Genomic DNA, 19,942 nt, shown 5'->3' on the forward strand with positions numbered 1-19,942 from the left:
GCGGAGGTTGCAGTGAGCTGAGATTGCACCATTGCACTCCACCCTGGCTGACAGAGCGAGACCCCATCTCAAAAAAAAAAAAAAAAAAAAAAAAAGAAAGAAAGAAAAAAGAGTTTGGCTACCCTGAAGAAGGCACTGTCTCTGCACACCTGGAAAAGGTCTGAGCTTCCAATTTGGAGTGTGGGAGAAGCAGAAAGTAAAGGAAATGATTCTAAAGTTGTTGCTATTTTCAAAGGGGAAAGTAATAATGAAATTGTGAATCCTAGGCCGGGCGCGGTGGCTCAAGCCTGTAATCCTAGCACTTTGGGAGGCCGAAACGGGCGGATCACGAGGTCAGGAGATGGAGACCATCCTGGCTAACACGGTGAAACCCCGTCTCTACTAAAAACTACAAAAAACTAGCCGGGCGCGGTGGTGGGCGCCTGTAGTCCCAGCTACTCGGGAGGCTGAGGCAGGAGAATGGCATAAACCCGGGAGGCGGAGCTTGCAGTGAGCTGAGATCTGGCCACTGCACTCCAGCCTCAGTGGCAGAGCGAGACTCCGTCTCAAAAAAAAAAAAAAAAAGAAATTGTGAATCCTGAAATGAAAGTGCCAGGATTTATTGTGTCTGGCTAGTGACTCATATGCAAGTGTGATGAAAATGGCATCATAAGCATTGGTAGAAAAGATATCAAAAGCAATTTATTGTTTGAGTAAGTGAGTCACCTGGGATCACACTAACCCAAAGTCATGGCATCTGGAGGAATCTTTAAAAGTGAGTTTCTTCTAGAGGAGAAGTGCAAGCGTCAGAGAGGTAATTTGCATATCTCACAAGCATAATTATCAGACTTCATTTGTTAGCCTTCTCTAATTTAATAGGAAATATACAACCTCATAAAATGTTTTATTTTATTAACTGTATTAAACATCCACAGGCTTTTGACTCTGCAGTCACATTTTTCGAGCCATTTCTTTTTTTTTTTTTTTTTTTTTTTTTGAGACGGAGTCTCGCTCTGCCGCCGAGGCTGGAGTGCAGTGGCCGGATCTCAGCTCACTGCAAGCTCCGACTCCCGGGTTCACGCCATTCTCCTGCCTCAACCTCCCGAGTAGCTGGGACTACAGGCGCCCGCCATGTCGCCCGGCTAGTTTTTTGTATTTTTAGTAGAGACGGGGTTTCGCCATGTTAGCCAGGATGGTCTCGATCTCCTGACCTCGTGATCTGCCCGTCTCGGCCTCCCAAAGTGCTGGGATTACAGGCTTGAGCCACCGCGCCCGGCCTCGAGCCATTTCTAAACAGCTGTCTGCATTTGCTATGTTCTAAATTGTTTCAAGGCAGGAAGAGACAGCTCCAGCCAAGATAGTTTGCAATTTATCTTGTGTTTGTATTTTCAACTTTCTTTTAACTCATCCTTACCTCTAACCCCCAAAGCATACGAATTTGGACCACCTAACAATACCTCCTTGTCTCACTAACTCTCTCTGCAAATGATAAAGTTGTGGTCCAAAGTCACAGCTCTTTGATGCAAGATCCTGCCTAAAACACACACAGGCACACATACCCCCATACACGAGTGCTCATGTGCACATACACATACACCTTTAGGGTGTTTCCACTAACTATGGCTTAAATCATAAGTGCATTCACTGTTTACCTAACAGGAGGCCAGAAGTTGTTAGTCCCAGGATTGTTGGCTCAGTGGCTCAATAGTGTCATTGATGATTGAACCTTCTCTGATCCTTCTACTTTGCCATCCTCAAGTGATAGCACTGTCATCCCTTCTGGTCATGAGATGGCTGCCACAGTTCCAAAAATCACATCTTCATGTAATGGTGTCCAAAGCAGAAAACAATGTTGGAGGAAGGTGTCAGGTGGTGGCAAAAGGTCTTTTCTTATGAGGGAGGTAAATCTTTCTTAGTAGCCATCTTGCAGACACTTCCTTTCTTCTAATTATTAAAACTGGGTCATGTGCTTACCCCTAGAAAAGGCCCTGTATGGTGGCTCATGGCTGTAGTCCCATCTACTTGGGAAGCTGATGCAGGAGGATTGCTTGAGCCCAGGAGTTTGAGGCTGCAGTGAGCCATGATCACGTCACTGCACTCCAGTCTGGGTGACAGAGACCCTGTGTCAAGAAAAGAAAAAGGAAAAGAAAAAAAAAAAGAGAGAGAAAAGTTCTCTAGAAATAAAGAAAAGAATACCATGTATTGAGGCTGGGCTCATGCCATCCAACAAAACTAAGTTTTGGTTGGGAAACATTAGAGAAATATGTAACCAGTCAACAACAGCTAATACACCTACACAGCTGGAACTAGATTGAATCATAGATGTCATGAACCTGGAATTTAGTTACTGGTTACTTGCCCCTGTTTACTGAATCTTATGTTCAGTTTCATTACCGCAGTGGAAGGGAGGAAAAGTAGTTTTCAAGTTCTTGTCCTTGAATTCCTTGCTTCAAGTGATCCTCCCACTTCAGCCTCCTGAGTAGCTAGGATTACAGGTGCAAGCCACCACACTTAGCTCCTCAAGATTTTTTTTTGCGGGGGGGAGGGAGGAGGGTAGCGGGACGGAGTCTCGCTCTGTCACCCAGGCTGGAGTGCAGTGGTGCGAACTCGGTGCACTGCAGCCTCCGCCTCCCAGGTTCAAGCAATTCTCTTGCCTCAGCCTCCTGAGTAGCTGGGATTACAGGTGACCACCACCATACCTGGCTAACTTTTGTATTTTTAGTAGAGATGGGGTTTCTATTGGCCAGGCTGGTCTCAAACTCTTGACCTTAGGTGATCCACCCTCCTCGGCCTCCCAAAGTGCTGGGATTACAGGCATGAGCCACCACCCCCAGCAAGATCTTTTTTTAATTAGCTGTCTTGTCAAGGACTTGATATAAATTTCCTGGTTAATGTTTTAATGGTGATCAAAAGCATTGCCACCTAAGAGCATTTCTTTAGAACCTAGTAACAAAGGTCACATTTAGATAATGATCACAGGAATAAACAAATATGGTTCTTGACAACTGATGAGAATGTGTGTTGACGGAATTTATTCTTTAGTTGATATGATATATGCATTACATTACTAAAATTATATTGGGTTTACATTTTAAAATATCTGTAAAGAAAAGGATTTTAATTTTAGACCCTAAAACATTGAAGGGACTCTTAGACATGCTCTGTATCATAATTCCTACAATAACTGTTCTCTCACCTTTTCAGTTTGAGTACTAATGCTAATACAGGAATAATCTTTTTTTTTTTTTTTTTTTTGAGACAGAGTCTCATTCTGTTACCCAGGCTGGAGTGCAGTGGTGCGATCCCAGCTTACTGCAGCCTCTGCCTCCCAGGTTCAAGTGATTCTCGTGCCTCAGCCTCCAGAGTAGCTGGGACTACAGGCACATGCCACCATACCCGGTTAATTTTGGTATTTTTTTGTAGAGACAGGGTCTCACCATGTTGGCTAGGCTGGTCTTGAACTCCTGACCTCAGGTGATCTGCCCCCCCTCGGCCTCCCAAAGTGCTGGGATTAAAGGCGTGAGCCACCATGCCTGGCCAGAAAAATCTTGAAAATGTGGGATTATTGATTCATTTGACAAATATATTTTGGATGCCTAATAAGTGTCAGTCAGGTTAAAAGTTTTAGGAATGCAACAGTGACAAAAACAAAATCCTGGCCCTCATGGAGTTTACATTCTAGTAAAATAAAGGAAGAAAATAAAGATATAAATATACAGACACACACGTACACACACACACCATCCCATACCCATTAGAATGGCTACTATCAAAACAAAACAAAACAACCTAAAAAATTACAAGTGTTGGAAAGGACATGGAGAAACTGGAACCCTTGTGCGCTACTGATGGGAATGTATAATAGTTTAGCCACTGTGGAAAACATGAATGTTGTTTAGAAATTAAAAATAGAACTGCTCTATGATCTAGCAAACCCACTTCTAGAGGGATAAATATACTTCTGGGTATATACACAGCAGAATTGAAAACAAGGTCTCTAAGAAATATTTGTCCACTCATGTTCATAGCAGCATTATAGTCAAAAAGTAGAAGCAAGCCAAACGTCAGAAGAATGGATAAACAAAATGTGGTATATACATACAGTGGAATATTCTTCAGCCTTAAAAAGGAAACACATTTGGCCACGTTCGGTGGCTCACGCCTATAATCCCAGCACTTTGGGAGGCTAAGGCGGGTGGATTGCCTGAGCTCAGGAGTTCAAGACGAGCCTGGGCAACAAGGTGAAACCCTGTCTCTACTAAAATACAAAAAAAATTAGCTGGGCATGGTGGCAGGCGCCTATAGTCCCAGCTACTTGGGAGGCTGAGGCAGGAGAATCTCTTGAACCCAGGAGGCAGAGGTTGCCTGTGAGCCGAGATCGCACCACTGCACTCCAGCCTGGGCAACAGAGCAAGACTCTGTCTCAAAAAAAAAAAAAAAAAAAAAAACAGAAAAAGGAAACAAATTCTAACACATGCTACAATATGGATGAGCCTTAAAGACATTTTGGCTCACTGCAACCTCTGCCTCCTGGATTCAAGCGATTCTCCTGCCTCAGCCTCCAGAGTAGCTAGGACTACAGACGCGAGCCACCATGCCTGGCTGTTTTTGTATTTTTAGTAGAAACAGGGTTTCACCATGTTTCTACTAAACATGTGGTAGCCAAGGGATGCAGGCTGGGGGAATGGGAAGTTGTTGTTTAATGGGTACAGAGTTTCAGTTTTGCAAGCTGAAAAGAGTTCTCGAAGATTGGTTGCACAACAGTGTAAATGTGAAAATGGCAAATTTTATGTTACATGATTTTTATCACAATTTAAAAATATACATAAATAATACAAATTTAAAATATCAGGTAGTAAGAAGGATTATGAAGAAGATAAAACAAGGTAGGTGCGCAGAGCACATGGGGTGGGGTAAGTAGATTTCTATTTGGTGGTCAGAGAACACCTCCCTGATAAGTGACAGTCAAGCAGAGATCTGAAGTCTGTGAAGGAGGAAGCACACATCTGGGGAAAGAGCATTTCAGCAGATGTTAAAGCAAATGCCAGTGGTAAAAAGTGGAACCAGTTTGGTGTGTTCTAGGAATAGGAAGAGAGCCAGTTGTAGCTCAAACAGAATAGGAGAGGAGAGGGGCGGAATAAGGTCTCAGGGAGGTGGTGATGGACAGATCATGTTTCGAGTTATGCCTGAGTATGTATAAAGGCATCCTGGTGTGAATAAAATGTAGGTATTATATTTCTCTGTAATTGTAGACATAGTGTCGTTTATTTGAAAGCAGATGATTCTGTTGACTTACCTCAGACTATTTTCACTCTCTGTATCTCTCTAAGTGAGATGAACATTTGGATTGGAGATAGAGTCTCCAAGGTGTATTTGGTATTATTCTTTTTCCCACCCCCACCTTGCCATTTTTCTAAGGGAATAGATTTCCAAAATTTTCAAGTTGCAGAATGAATGCTGTATTTATAGCTTCAGAACTAAAATTTAAGCTTATTTTAAGAGTTCTCTTATTGCAAAAGTAAGTTTAAAAGGTATGGAAATCAAAGAAAAACTTTTAATTTCAGAATTATCAATAATTTATTGGAAAATATGTAATAAAATGTTCAGTGTTTATAAATATGTATCCATAGCTTACTATGAATTTTATATATAAAATTAGATAATACATATATGATTCAGAGACTAGCCGTAGTATACAGTATAGTTATGGTTAAAATACTATGTTCTATGTTGTTAACTCAAATTTTTATATGGAACTAGAGAAAAGCCCTCTCTTAATTCTGGCATAATGTGTGATATTGGAGAGAACATAAGATCTAGCTAGCAGAGAGCAAGTTCAAATACACTGAATATTATTGACTAGATGTATAGCCTTTGGAAAGTTTTAAATCCTCTCTGATCCTCAGTTTCATCACTTAAAAATAATATCACAGATTATGGTTGCTGTAAGGATTGAAATATTATAAGTAAAGCCTATGATATGCATCCAAGTAAATTTTTATAAAATTACAAATCGAACAACCTAACATTACACCTTAAAGAACCAGAAAAAGAACAAATTAAGCCCAAAGTTAGTAGAAGGAAGGAAATAAGAAAGACTAGAAATAAATAAATAAAACAAGAAAGATAAAAAAGATCAATGAAAGCTAGGGTTGGTTTTTTGGAAAGATAAACAAAATCTACAAACCTTTAGTGAGACTAGGAAAAAACAGAGGATACCCAAATAAAATCAGAATGAAAGAGAAGACATTACAATTGATACCATAGAAATACAACAGATTGGCTGGGCACCTGTAATCTGGTAATCAGGCCTGTAATCCCAGCACGTTGGAAGACGGAGGCGGGCAGATCACCCGAGGTCGTGAGTTCGAGATCAGCCTGACCAACATGGAGAGACCCCGTCTCTACTAAAAATACAAAAAATTAGCTGGGCGTGGTCGCCCATGCCTCTCATCCTAGCTACTCAGGAAGCTGAGGCAGAATTACTTGCGCACGGGAGGCCGCGGTTGCTGCAAGCCGAGATCGCGCCATTGCACTCCAGCCTGGGCAACAAGAGCGAAACTACGTCTCAAAAGAAAACGAAAAAGAAAAGAAATACAAAGAATTGGCCGGGTGCGGTGGCTCATGCCTGCAATCCCAGCACTTTGGGAGGCCAAGGCTGGCGGATCACAAGGTCAGGAATTCAAGACCAACCTGTCCAATATGGTGAAACCCCGTCTCTACTAAAATACAAAAATTAGCCGGGCATGGTGGTGGGCGACTGTAGTCCCAGCTACTCGGGAGGCGGAGGCAGGAGTATCGCTTGAACCCGGGAGGCAGAGATTGCAGTGAGCCGAGATCGCGCCACTGCACTCCAGCTGGGGCAACAGAGCAAGACTCTGTCTCAAAAAAAAAAAAAAAAATTACAAAGGGTCTTGTGAAACTGGAATGGACAATTATAGATCAACAAATTCGAACCTAGAAACAAATTTGATAACTGAGAAGAAATTGATACATTCTTAGGCACACACAATCTGCTAAGCCTGAATCATGAAAAAATTTGAGGCTAGCGCAGTGGCTCACGCTTGTAATCCCAGCACTTTGGGAAGGTAAAGTGGGATGATCGCTTGAGGCCAGGAGTTCAAGACCAGCGTGGGTAAAATGGCGAAACCCTGTCTCTACTAAAAATACAAAAAATTAGCCAGGCGTGGTGACTTGCTCCTGTGGTCTCAGCTACTCTGAAGGTTGAGATGAGAGGGTTGCCTGAGCCCCCGGGGGTTGAGGCTGCAGTCATCTGAGATGGTGCCACTGGACTCCAGCCTGGGTGACAGAGCAAAATTGTCTCCAAAAAATAAATAAATAAATAAAAAGTAAAAAATACAAATATATATATACACACACACACACACACAGAGAATTTGAGCAGATTGATAATGAGTAAGGAGATTGAATCAATAAAAATTTTAAAATAACAGCTGTTGGTGAGGATATAGAAATGTAATGAAAAAGAAACCTTTGGTCGGGTGTGGTGGCTCAAGCCTGTAATCCTTTCACTTTTTTAGCGTACACCTGTGGTCCCAGCTACTCTGGAGGCTGAGATCGGAGGTCTACATCAACCCAGGAGTTGGAGATCAGCCTGGGCAATATAGTGGGACTGCATTTCTACAAAAGATTAAAAAATTACCCCACATAGTGGCACATGCATGTGGTGCCCAGGGGATGGGGGTGGGAATGCTTGAGTTCCAATGTCAAGGCCGCAGTGAGGCATGCTTGCCCCACTACACTCCAGCCTGGGTGACAAAAGGAGACCTGTCTCAAAACAAACAAACAAACAAACAAACAGGAACCTAATAAACGGTTAGGATGTAAATTAGTACAGTCATTATAGAAAATAATATGAAGTTTCCTGAAAAAAATTAAAAATAAAACTACCATATGATCTGTCAATTTCACTATTGGATATATATCCAAAGAAAATGAAATCAGTATGATGAAGTTATAGATGCATGCCTATGTTCGTTGCAGCATTATTCACAATAGCCAAGGTATAGAATCAATTTAAGTGTCCGTCAGTGGATGATTAGATACAGAAAATCTGGGCCGGGCACGGTAGCTCAGGCCTGTAATCCCAGCCCTTTGAGAAGCTCAGGCAGGTGGATCACCTGAAGTTGGGAGTTCAAGACCAACATGGCAAAACCCCATCTCTACTAAAAAATATAAAAATTATCCAGGCATGGTGGTGCGTGCCTGTAGTCCCAGCTACTTGGGAGGCTGAGGCAGGAGAATCACTTGAACCCGGGAAGTGGAGGGTGCAGTGAGCCAAGATCGCACCATTGCACTCCAGCCCGGGCACCAGAGAGAGACTCTGTCTCCAAAAAAAAAAAAGAAAAAGAAAAGAAAAAATCTGGTATATATGCACAACAGAATACTATTCAGCCTTATAAAAAGAAGGAAATCCTGTCATTTGCAGTAATACGAATGAACCTAGAGGACGTTATGTTAAGTGAGATAAGCCAGGCACAGAAAAACAAACACTATGATCTCACTTATATATGAAATCTAAAAAGTCAAAAACACAGAAGCAAAGAGTAGAATGTTAGTTATCAGGGGTAGAGGTTGGCAGAGAGGGCAGGGATTGGGAAGATGTTAGTCAAAGGACATGAAATTTAAGAAGAATAAGCCTGGCCAATATAGTGAAACCTTGTCTCTACTACAAATACAAAAATTAGCTGGGTGTGGTTGTGCGTGCCTGTAATCCCAGCTACTCAGGAGGCTGAGGCGTGAGAATCGCTTGAACCAGGGAGGCAAAGGTTGCAGTGAGCTGAGATCGCACCACTGCACTTCAGCAGCCTGGGAAACAGAGTGAGACTCTGTCTCAAAAGAAAAAAAAAAGAAAGAAAGAAAGAAAAGAATAAGTTCAGGAGACCTATTGAACATCATGGTGAATACAGTTAATAACACTATATTGTACATTTGAAAATTGCTGGCCAGGCGCAGTGGCTCACGCCTATAATCCCAGCACTTTGGGAGGTCAAGATGGCAGATTGCCTGAGGTCAGGAGTTCAAGACCAGCCTGGCCAACATGGTGAAACCCCATCTCTACTAAAAATACAAAAATTAGCCAGATGTGGTGGTGAGCGCCTGTAGTCCCAGCTACTCCTCCTTTGAAGGCTGAGGCAGGAGATTTACTTGAACCTGGGAGGTGGAGGTTGCAGTAAGCCAAGATCGTGCCATTGCACTCCAGCCTGGGTGACAGAGTGAGACTCCGTCTCCAAAAAAATAAAATAAGGAAATAAAAAGAAACTTTATCGCCCAAAATATATAATTAATAATGTCATTCAGTTGGGAATCAGTCACACACTTATGATGTCTCTAGACTCTATCTAGAGGGAATTAAGGGTGGAAAAGCAGGCATTGGAGGAAACTGTCTGGAAGCTGCATTTGCATAGTAAACATACTGTTTTAGTTAGCTTATATTTTTATTTAGGGCCTCCTGGGGATAATGGTACCACTGGGCATCACTATGAATTTAGTTATTTTGAAAATTATAGGGCTGGGCGCGGTGGCTCAAGCCTGTAATCCCAGCACTTTGGGAGGCCGAGGTCAGGAGATCGAGACCATCCTGGCTAGTACGGTGAAACCCCGTCTCTACTAAAAGAAATACAAAAAAAACTAGCTGGGTGACGAGGCAGGCGCCTGTAGTCCCAGCTACTCGGGAGGCTGAGGCAGGAGAATGGCGTAAACCCGGGAGGCGGAGCTTGCAGTGAGCTGAGATCCGGCCACTGCACTCCAGCCTGGGTGGCAGAGCAAGACTCCGTCTCAAAAAAAAAAAAAAAAAAAAAAGAAAATTATAGTGTACTCAAACATTCCAAAATCAGAGAAAATGCTGTCATATATGTTTTAATAGTATATATAGTGACCGACTGGGCATGGCGGCTCACACCTGTAATCCCAGCACTTTGGGAGTCTGAGGTGGGTAGATCTAGATCACTTGAGCTCAGGAGTTTGAGACCAGACTGAGCAACAAAATGGGACCCCATCTCTACAGAAAATACAAAAATTGTGGGGTGTGGTGGCACATGCCTGTAGTCCCCAGCTATTTCAGAGGCTGTGAGGCGGGAGGATCGCTTGAGCCTAGGAATTTGAAGCTGCAGTGAGCCATGATCGTGCCACTACACTACAAACTGGGCAACAGAGTGAGACCTTGTCTCAAAAAAAAAAAAAAAAAAGTATGTATAGTAACTAATATCTACATGTTTTGTATGCATGTAACACTCAAAGTGCAGAAATAAGGTCTCACTTTGTTGCCTGGGCTAGAGGAGTGCCTATGTGACTGTTCACAGGCACAATCATTGCACACTACAGCCTTCAATTCCTGGGCTCAAGCCTTACGCTCTCAAGTAGCTGGGACAATAGGTGTGCACCACCATGCCTGGCTCAGGGATTTTAATAAATATTTCATATCTTGTGGTATGCAAGTACCAGCTCACAAGAGCTGATGGTTAAAATATCAGGAATTCTATAAGCTAGTTGACTCATGTTGGTGGTTTGAAATCAGGTAGGAAATTGGTAAGTGCTACAAAACTTTCTTATTCCCAGGTTGGTGAAACATTTACTAGCATACCACTGTGTGTATCAGCTCATTTTACTCTCATAATGACTATAAAATGGATACCATTATTATTCCTATTTTACAGATGTGGGAACTGACAGAGTAGGGATTTTTTTTTTTTTTTTTTTTTTTTAAGAAACAGGGTCTGGCTCTGTTGCCCAGGCTGGAGTGCAGTGGCATGATCATAGCTCTCTGCAACCTGAAACTACTCAAACTACTGGGCCCAGCTACTCCTGCTTCCCAAGTAGCTATAGGCACCATGTTACCATACCCAGCTATTTACTTCTTCCTTTTTTTTTTTTTTTTTTTGTAGTGAAGGGAGTCTCCTTGTGTTGCCCAGGCTGGTCTCCAACTTCTGGCCTCAAGCAGTCCTTCCACCTTGGCCTCCTAAAGTGCTGAAATCACAGACCTGTGCTCAGCCAGAGTAGGGATTTTTAATTGTAGTAGTCAGGTTCTTGAGTTCACGGTCATAAACTCTTTGCAATGTTGCTATTGATTGCTCCCAAAGAGGTGCTCTGCCCTTACAGTGTTTTCCACAAAACGGAATGCAGCCTCACAACTGAGTGTTGGGATGCACTTTTAGAAGTCATCTACTTGGGTCTTCACCAAAACCAAACAATGTGGTCTACCCTGGACTAGAAAGAGCATGAATCTCTGCTTCTAAATAACACTCAGTGTTTCAGGCTGGGCGTGGTGGCTCACGCCTGTAATCTCAGCACTTCGGGAGGCTGAGGCCAGTGTATCATGAGGTGAGGAGTTTAAGACCAGCCTGGCCAAGATGGTGAAACCCCGTCTGTACCAAAAATACAAAAAAATTAGCCGGGCATGGTGGCAGGTGCCTGTAATCCCAGCTACTCTGGAGGCTGAGGCAGAGAATTGCTTGAACCCGGGAGGCGGAGGTTCCAGTGAGCCAAGATCCTGCCACTACACTCCAGCCTGGGCAACAAAATGAGACTCCGTCTCAAAAAATAAATAAATAAATAAATAAATAAAAATAACAACAAAAAAAAATAGCTGGGCATGATGGCATGTGCCTTGTTCTCTTAAGAGAACAAGATGCCTACTTTCTAATCTTTTGGAGAAGGAACGGAGCTCCTTAGCTGGCTCACTGATGGGACTTGACAAGTGCTGGAAAATATTATCTTTAGCATGGTGAGTAGTGTGGGAGCATTTCTGCTATTCCCTCTTTCTAGTTAAATTCAGGGCCAAAATGTATTCCTGGGATGGCTTAGACCCTTTCCTTTTCCTGTGTCCAGAGTCATTAATAGTCAAAAACTACTTACTGGAGAAAGTATACTGTGAGGAGCCCTGTTAGGGGTGGATAAAATCAATGAAAGGCAATTTGCCTGCCACCAAGTAGCTGGAATCCCTACGTTGGTGAGATAGAGGTGGGTTCCTCACCATTTTTCTTTTGGGTTTTCACGAAGTGTTTTCTCTTGTATTCTGATGCCATGTATAATAATAATTTATATCATTAAATGTTTTCCCATTATCAAAAGATGTTCATACTTATTTTTAAAACAGAAATAAGAAGTAACACAGAGAAAAAGAAAAAAAGTTCCATTGTTTTACTACCCAAAAATAACCACCATTTTTGGGAGACATTTGTTTCCATTTTTACTTTTGTAGTATTTTGTTCGTGTGTGTAGGAAGTAATCTGGGCATGTTGCCCAGTTTGGTTTAATTTTTGTTTATTTGTGAAGTGTCTTAGATTGCATTACACTTATTAGATCATTACTGTTATTAGCTGTTCCTAATGATACATCATAATGTGATCTTATCAATCTAAAATTGAAGCAATAAAAAGTTCATTCCCTAGAGCAATCACACATGTTTCCTCAATTATGAAGAAATGAAACACACTGGAAATATAACTCTAACTTCAGTGAATTTAAAATTCTGACTGAGTGAGGTAGCTCATGCCTGTAATCCCAGCACTGTGGGAGACTGAGGTGGGTGGATCCTTTGAGCCCAGGAGTTCGAGTCCAGCTTGGGCAACATAGTGAAACCCTGTCTCTACAAAAAATACTGAGGTGAGAGGATCGCTTGAGCCTGGGAGGCAGAGGTTGCAGTGAGCTGAGATTGTGCCACTGCACTCCAGGCTGGGTGGCAGAGAGATACTCTGTCTCAAAAATAAATAAAATATAATATAATACAATAAAATATAAAATTCCCTGGATGCGATTCTTTAAGCATTTCTTTTCTGTGCACACTGCTTAAGTGTTAAATCAGACTGGGTTCCTTCCTATCTCCCAATGCATTACAGCTTCTTCCACCTCCCCAATTTTGCTTATCTCTTCATCTTCCTGTCTCTACCTGTCAACATTCATCATCTTCAAGGACTGCCATCCATCTTCCCACAAGGGGGCTTTTCTTGTTACACTGATGTCATTCACCTGACAGCAGTGAATCTCTCATTTCCCCAAGTCACTGAAGTAGTACTCTCTGTACCATTCATGGGGTGTGTATATTCTATTTATTTTTTTAAATTGTGATAAAAAATATAGAATTTATCAACTTAACCATTTCTAAGTGTACAGTTCAGTAGTATTAGGTATAATCACATTGTTCTGCAAGTAATCTCCAGAAATTTTTCATTTTACAAAATTGAAACTGTGTACTCATTGAACAGCTCTCCATTTCCTCCTCATCCCAGCCCATGATAACTACTATTCTTTATATTTCTATGAATTTTTCTACATAGGTGCCTCATATAAGTGGAATCATTCAGTATTTGTCTTTTTGTGATTGGTTTATTTTATATAGTCTGTTATATTTGTAGTCTACTTATGTAGACTATAACTTACATGGTCTATGTTCCCAGAATCCTATCCTTTCTTTTAGGTTTCAGAACAGAAATAAAACCCATCTATGACAAGTACCTTTCAATTAAATCATTATATTTTTATAATCCCTTGCCTAACTTAATAACCTAATAGCTGCTAAATTTATCTTAAATTTAAATTAAAAAATAGAACCAGGGCTGGGTGCGGTGGCTTACGCCTGTAATCCCAACACTTTGGGAGGCCCAGGTGGGCAGATTGCCTGAGCTCAGGAGTTTGAGAGCAGCCTGGGCAACACGGTGAAACCCCATCTCTACTAACATACAGAAAATTAGCCAGTGTGGCGGTATGTGCCTATATAGTACCAGCTACTCGGGAGGCTGAGGCAGGAGAATTGCTTGAACCTGGGAGGTGGAAGTTGCTGTGAGCCGAGATCACTCTCTACTGCACTCCAGTCTGGACAACAGAGCAAGACTCCATCTCAAAAAAAGAAAAAAAAAAAAATAGAACCATAAAGTTTTAGAGAATTTAACAAATCAGTTCTCTAATATTACAGATGAGGAAATAGACTCCAGAGAATCAGGTATACAGAAGTATGTGGCAGATCATTTTTCATTCCCCTTCACAATGGCAGATTTCAGACATCTACCACTCAGGGAAGACATGTTTTGTTTGAGAGCCATTTCCTTGCAACCGCACTATTTCAGTAGGTGCTGCATGTATGGTAAGGTTAATGCTCATTCTGCAAATCCTTTTTAGAGGTAACACCTTCGTGACTGAATCATTTTTCTCCTAAACTCTGGTTGGGGGGCTGTCATGTAGTGAGATTGCTGATTGCATCACTAGACCACTAGTCTTGGAGGAGCTCAGCTGAAACTGGAGAGAAAGAGAATGGAAATGGAGAGAAAGAGAAATAGTGACAGTAATTCTCCCTTGAAGGAGCACAATTACATTGTTCTGATGACTGGTTTTGGTAGTGGTAAGTAGTGGTGGTGGTAGTGGTGGCTTTTTTTCAGAAAGTCCCTCTCGTGTTATTAAGACCTTGGGCTCTGAAGTTGCATGGTTTGAGTTCAAATTCGGACTCTGAATCTTGCTCAGTGTGTGAGCCTTGGCCTGGTTACTTCCTCTCTAACTTGGCCTGGTTACTTCCTTGGCCTGGTTACTTCCTTGGCCTGGTTACCAACCAACCTTGGCCTGGTTACTTCCTCTCTAACTCTCATTTTCATTGTCTATAAATTGGGGATAATATGTTTAGCATATCGCTGTTGTGAGAATTTATGCATACAAAGTGCTGGGCACATAGTAAATAGTTCATATTCGCAAACATTAGTTATTTTTCATAGCTAAGAAAAAATGTTAACACTCTATAATGCTTGATTTAATAGCATATTAGACTATTGTATGTTCAGGAAATATATAAGTTCTCTCTGTAAATCTGCCTTTCATTGCAGGAAATCTTTGGGTATACATGCACATAGAGCACATGGTTTGTATTTTATTTTTATGAAATGTAAATATCCACCTATCCTCTATCTCAATTATCAGTTGCTGCATAACAACCATTCCCATGTTCAGTGCTTTAAAACAATAGCAATCATTTATTCGCTCCTGATTCTGAGATTTGTGCAGGACTTGGCAGTTTGCTCCACATGGCATCAGCTGGAGCAGCTTGACTGGGGTCGGATGATCCACTTCGAAGGCGGCCCATTCAAATGACTGGGACGTTGGTGCTAGTTGGTGGAGTTTGGTGGGAGAAGGGGTTCAGTTCTTGCTCAGCTGAGTTCCTCAGTTCTTGCTGCCAGCTGGGTTCTTAGTTCTCTTACACATGGCCTCACCGTATAGAAGACTTGGGCTTCTTCCTAGCTTAGTAGTTGAAGGAGTTGGACTAGGTTTGTGAGGATTTTCTTCCATTTGTACAAAAGGAGGAAGCTCAAGGTTTCTTAAGACTTAGGCCTGGAACCGGAACAGGGCAACTTTAGCCATATCCTATTGGTTAAAATGTGTCAGTTTCAAGAAGGGACGGCACAAAGATGTAAATAGCAGGAGATTTGGTTCCTTGGGGTCCATCAATAATACAAACTACCACACCATTCATCTAACATAAATATTTAGCAACCTTGATGTGTAAGAGAATACTCATGGCCGGGCGCGGTGGCTCAAGCCTGTAATCCCAGCACTTTGGGAGGCCGAGACGGGCGGATCACGAGGTCAGGAGATCAAGACCATCCTGGCTAACACGGTGAAACCCCATCTCTACTAAAAATTACAAAAAACTAGCCGGGCGCGGTGGCGGGCACCTGTAGTCCCAGCTACTCGGAAGGCTGAGGCAGGAGAATGGCCTGAACCCGGGAGGCAGACGTTGCAGTGAGCTGAGATCTGGCCACTGCACTCCAGCCTGGGCGACAGAGCGAGACTCCGTCTCAAAAAAAAAAAAAAAAAAAAAAAAAAAAAAAAAAAAAAAAAAAGAGAGAGAATACTTATTTATTAATTCCACAATTATTTACTGAGCATCTGTCCTGTGCCCAGGTTTATAGTAGGCACTGTGGATACACAATTGAATAAGGCATGAGGCTGGGTGCAGTGGCTCACATCTGTAATCCCAGCACTTTGGGAGGCGGAGGCGGGTGGATCACCTGAGGTCAGGAGTTTGAGACCAGCCTAGCCAACATGGCGAAGCCCTGTCTTTATTAAAAAAGTACAAAAATTAGCCGGCCGGGCGCGGTGGCTCACACCTGTAATCCCAGCACTTTGGGAGGCCGAGGCGGGCGGATCATAAGGTCAGGAGATCGAGACCATGGTGAAACCCCGTCTCTACTAAAAATACAAAAAAAAAAAAAAGTTAGCCGGGCGCCGTGGCGGGCGCCTGTAGTCCCGGCTACTCGGGAGGCTGAGGCAGGAGAATGGCGGGAACCCGGGAGGCGGAGCTTGCAGTGAGCCGAGATAGCGCCACCGCACTCCAGCCTAGTGGACAGAGCGAGACTCCGTCTCCCAAAAAAAAAAAAAAAAAAAAAAAGACTTGCAAGATCCTTGCCCAGGTGGAGCATACATCAGGTAATTAAGCAAGTGATTTCAGTAGTTCCTTACTTAACAGGTGCTATGAGAGTAGTAAGGGCTATATGCTGCAGGTAGCTAGCAGAAACTTTAACCTAGTCTGCAGGTTCAGGAGAGTTCTGAATTGTGAGTTAAAAACTACATTCTAGCCGGGCGCGGTGGCTCAAGCCTGTAATCCCAGCACTTTGGGAGGCTGAAACGGGTGGATCACGAGGTCAGGAGATTGAGACCATCCTGGCTAACACGGTGAAACCTCGTCTCTACTAAAAATACAAAAAACTAGCCGGGCGAGGTGGCGGGCGCCTGTAGTCCCAGCTACTCCGGAGGCTGAGGCAGGAGAATGGCGTAAACCTGGGAGGCGGAGCTTGCAGTGAGCTGAGATCAGGCCACTGCACTACAGCTCAGGCGACAGAGCAAGACTCCGTCTCAAAAAAAAAAATAAAAGGCCGGGCGCGGTGGCTCAAGCCTGTAATCCCAGCACTTTGGGAGGCCGAGACGGGCGGATCACGAGGTCAGGAGATCGAGACCATCCTGGCTAACATGGTGAAACCCCGTCTCTACTAAAAATACAAAAAAACTAGCCGGGCGAGGTGGCTGGCGCCTGTAGTCCCAGCTACTCCGGAGGCTGAGGCAGGAGAATGGCATAAACCCGGGAGGCAGAGCTTGCAGTGAGCTGAGATCCGGCCACTGCACTCCAGTCTGGGCGACAGAGCGAGACTCCGCCTCAAAAAAAATAAATAAATAAATAAAATAAAAAAATAAAAAAATAAATAAAAAAAAATAAAAACTACATTCTAGCTCTTCATCTGGGCTGCCTACAGCGGTGGCAGCCATCTCCTCCTCGGCATCAGACCCCTTGTGAAGCCCAAGATCATCAAAAAGAGAACCAAGAAGTTCATCCAGCACCAGTCAGACCCATATGTCAAAATGAAGCGTAACTGAGAAGCCCAGAAGTATTGACAACAGGATTCATAGAAGGTTCAAGGCCCAGATCTTGATGCCCAACATTGGTTATGGGAGCAACAACAACGACAAAAATAAACACAAACAACAACAACAAAAAACAAAGCACATGCTGCCAGTGGCTTCCGGAAGTTCCTGGTCCACAACGTCAAGGAGCTGGAAGTGCTGCTGATGTGCAACAGATCTTACTGTCCTGAGATCGCTCACAAAAACCAAGAACCTCAAAGCCATCATGGAAAGTTCCGCCCAGCTGGCCATCAGAGTCACCAACCCCAATGCCAGGCTGCACAGCAAAGAAAATGGATAGCTCATACGCATGTTTTGTGTTTACATAAAACTGTAAAAACTGCCAAAAAACCCCAAAAACAAACAAAAAAACTCCTCCATTCTAGAAGAGTCCAATGTAAGGAGAGAAACAGAGTTAAAATAGGCAAAAAAAAAAAAAAAAAAAAAGTCTGGTTTGTCTGGATATTTAATGGTTTGAAGCACTTAGAAGCACGCCACTATGCCCGGCTGGAATGAATGCTTTTAAAAGACATTTCTAGGCCAGGCTCTGTGGCTCACGCCTGTAATCTCAGCCCTTTGGGAGGCCGAGCCAGATGGATCACGAGGTCAGGAGTCAAGACCAGCCTGGCCAATATGGTGAAACCTCGTCTCTACTAAAAATACAAAAATTAGCCGGGCGTGAGATCACGCCTGTAATCCCAGCTACTTGGGAGACTGAGGCAGGAGTTTCACTTGAACTGGGAAGGCGGAGGTTGCAGTGAGCCGAGACTGTGCCACTGCACTCCAACCTGGGTGACAGAGCAAGATGCCATCTGGGAAACAAAAAGAGATCTCCGCCTACCCATGTTATGCTAAATTACCAATTTCCTGATGTTCCCTTAGATGGGGGAGGGAGGAGCAATTTCCTCATTGCTCCCCTCCTATCACTCTCTGATAAACCTGTGTCGTGCTCTTAGCTTTGTCAGTGAAGAGCTAACTTTTAATACTAAAAGAAATAAATATTCAAAGACCAAGACCAGGCTAGGCAACATGGCAAAAACCCATCTCTATTAAAAATACAAAAAATTAGCCAGTCTGTAGTCCCAGCTACTTGGAGGCTGAGGTGGTAGGATCTCTTGAGCCTGGGAGGTCAAGAGTGCAGTGAGCTGTGATCACACCACTGCACTCTAGCCTGGGCAACAGAGTAGAATCCTGTCTCAATAAATAAATAAATAAATAAAAATAAAGTTAAAAATCTTTGTTGCAGGCAGGTTCTTCTAACCTACTTCCATTTCCAAATTCTCCACATCAATCTGGTCTTTCTAAATGTGGTTAGCTGTCAGTATTTTAGTTAAAGTTCTGTTCTGGGCCGGGCGCGGTGGCTCACGCCTGTAATCCCAGCACTTTGGGAGGCCGAGGCGGGCGGATCATGAGGTCAGGAGATCGAGACCATCCTGGCTAACATGGTGAAACTCCGTCTCTACTAAAAATGCAAAAAATTAGCCGGGCGAGGTGGCGGTCGCCTGTAGTCCCAGCTACTTGGGAGGCTGAGGCAGGAGAATGGTGGGAACCCGGGAGGCAGAGCTTGCAGTGAGCCGAGATCGCTCCACTGCACTCCAGACTGGGCGACAGAGCAAGACTGGAGTAAAAAAAAAAAAAAAAAAGTTCTGTTCTGATAAGGGGGGACAAAAAAAAAAAAGAGGAAAAGCAGAGAAAAATGACCATTATCAAAGAGTCAAAAGTATTATTCTCTTTTTTATTAGCATTATTGTTTCACGCGTCCGTGTGAAGAGATCACCAAACAGGCTTTGTGTGAGCAACATGGATGTTTATTTCACCTGGGTGCAGGTGGGCTGAGTCCGATAAAGGAGTCAGCAAAGGTGGTGGGATTATCATGAGTTCTTGTAGGTTTTGGGATAGGCGGTGGAGTTAAGAGCAATGTTTTGGGGGCAGGGGGTGGATCTCACAAAGCACATTCTCAAGGGTGGGGAGAATTACAAAGAAACTTCTTAAGGGTGGGGGAGATTATAAAGAACATTGATCAGTTAGGGTGTGGTAGACACAAATCACAATGGTGGAATGTCATCAGTTAAGCTATTTTCACTTCTGTGGATCTTCAGTTGCTTTAGGCCATCTGGATGTATACGTGCAGGTCACTGGGGATAAGATGGCTTAGCTTGGGCTCAGAGGCCTGACAGTTATTTATTTATTTATTTTTATTTTTATTTTTTTTAGAGACAAGGTCTTACTCTGTCTCCCAACCTGGAGCAGTGGTATCATCATAGCTCACTGTAACCTCGAACTCCTGGGCTCAAGCAATCCTCCTACTTCAGCCTCCAGAGTATCTGGGACTACAGGTGCATGTCACCATGCCTGGCTGACTTAAAAAAATTTTGGGGGTCTGGGCGCGATGGCTCACACCTGTAATTCCAGCACTTTGGGAAGCCAAGGTGGGCAAATCATGAGATGAGGAGTTCAAGACCAGCCTGGCCAACATGGTGAAACCCCATCTCTACTAAAAATACAAAAAATTAGCCGGGTGTGGTGGCATGCGCCTGTAATCCCAGCTACTCAGGAGGCTGAGGCAGGA

This window comes from Piliocolobus tephrosceles, chromosome 3 (assembly GCF_002776525.5).
Source record: "Piliocolobus tephrosceles isolate RC106 chromosome 3, ASM277652v3, whole genome shotgun sequence".
Classification (NCBI taxonomy): domain Eukaryota; kingdom Metazoa; phylum Chordata; class Mammalia; order Primates; family Cercopithecidae; genus Piliocolobus; species Piliocolobus tephrosceles.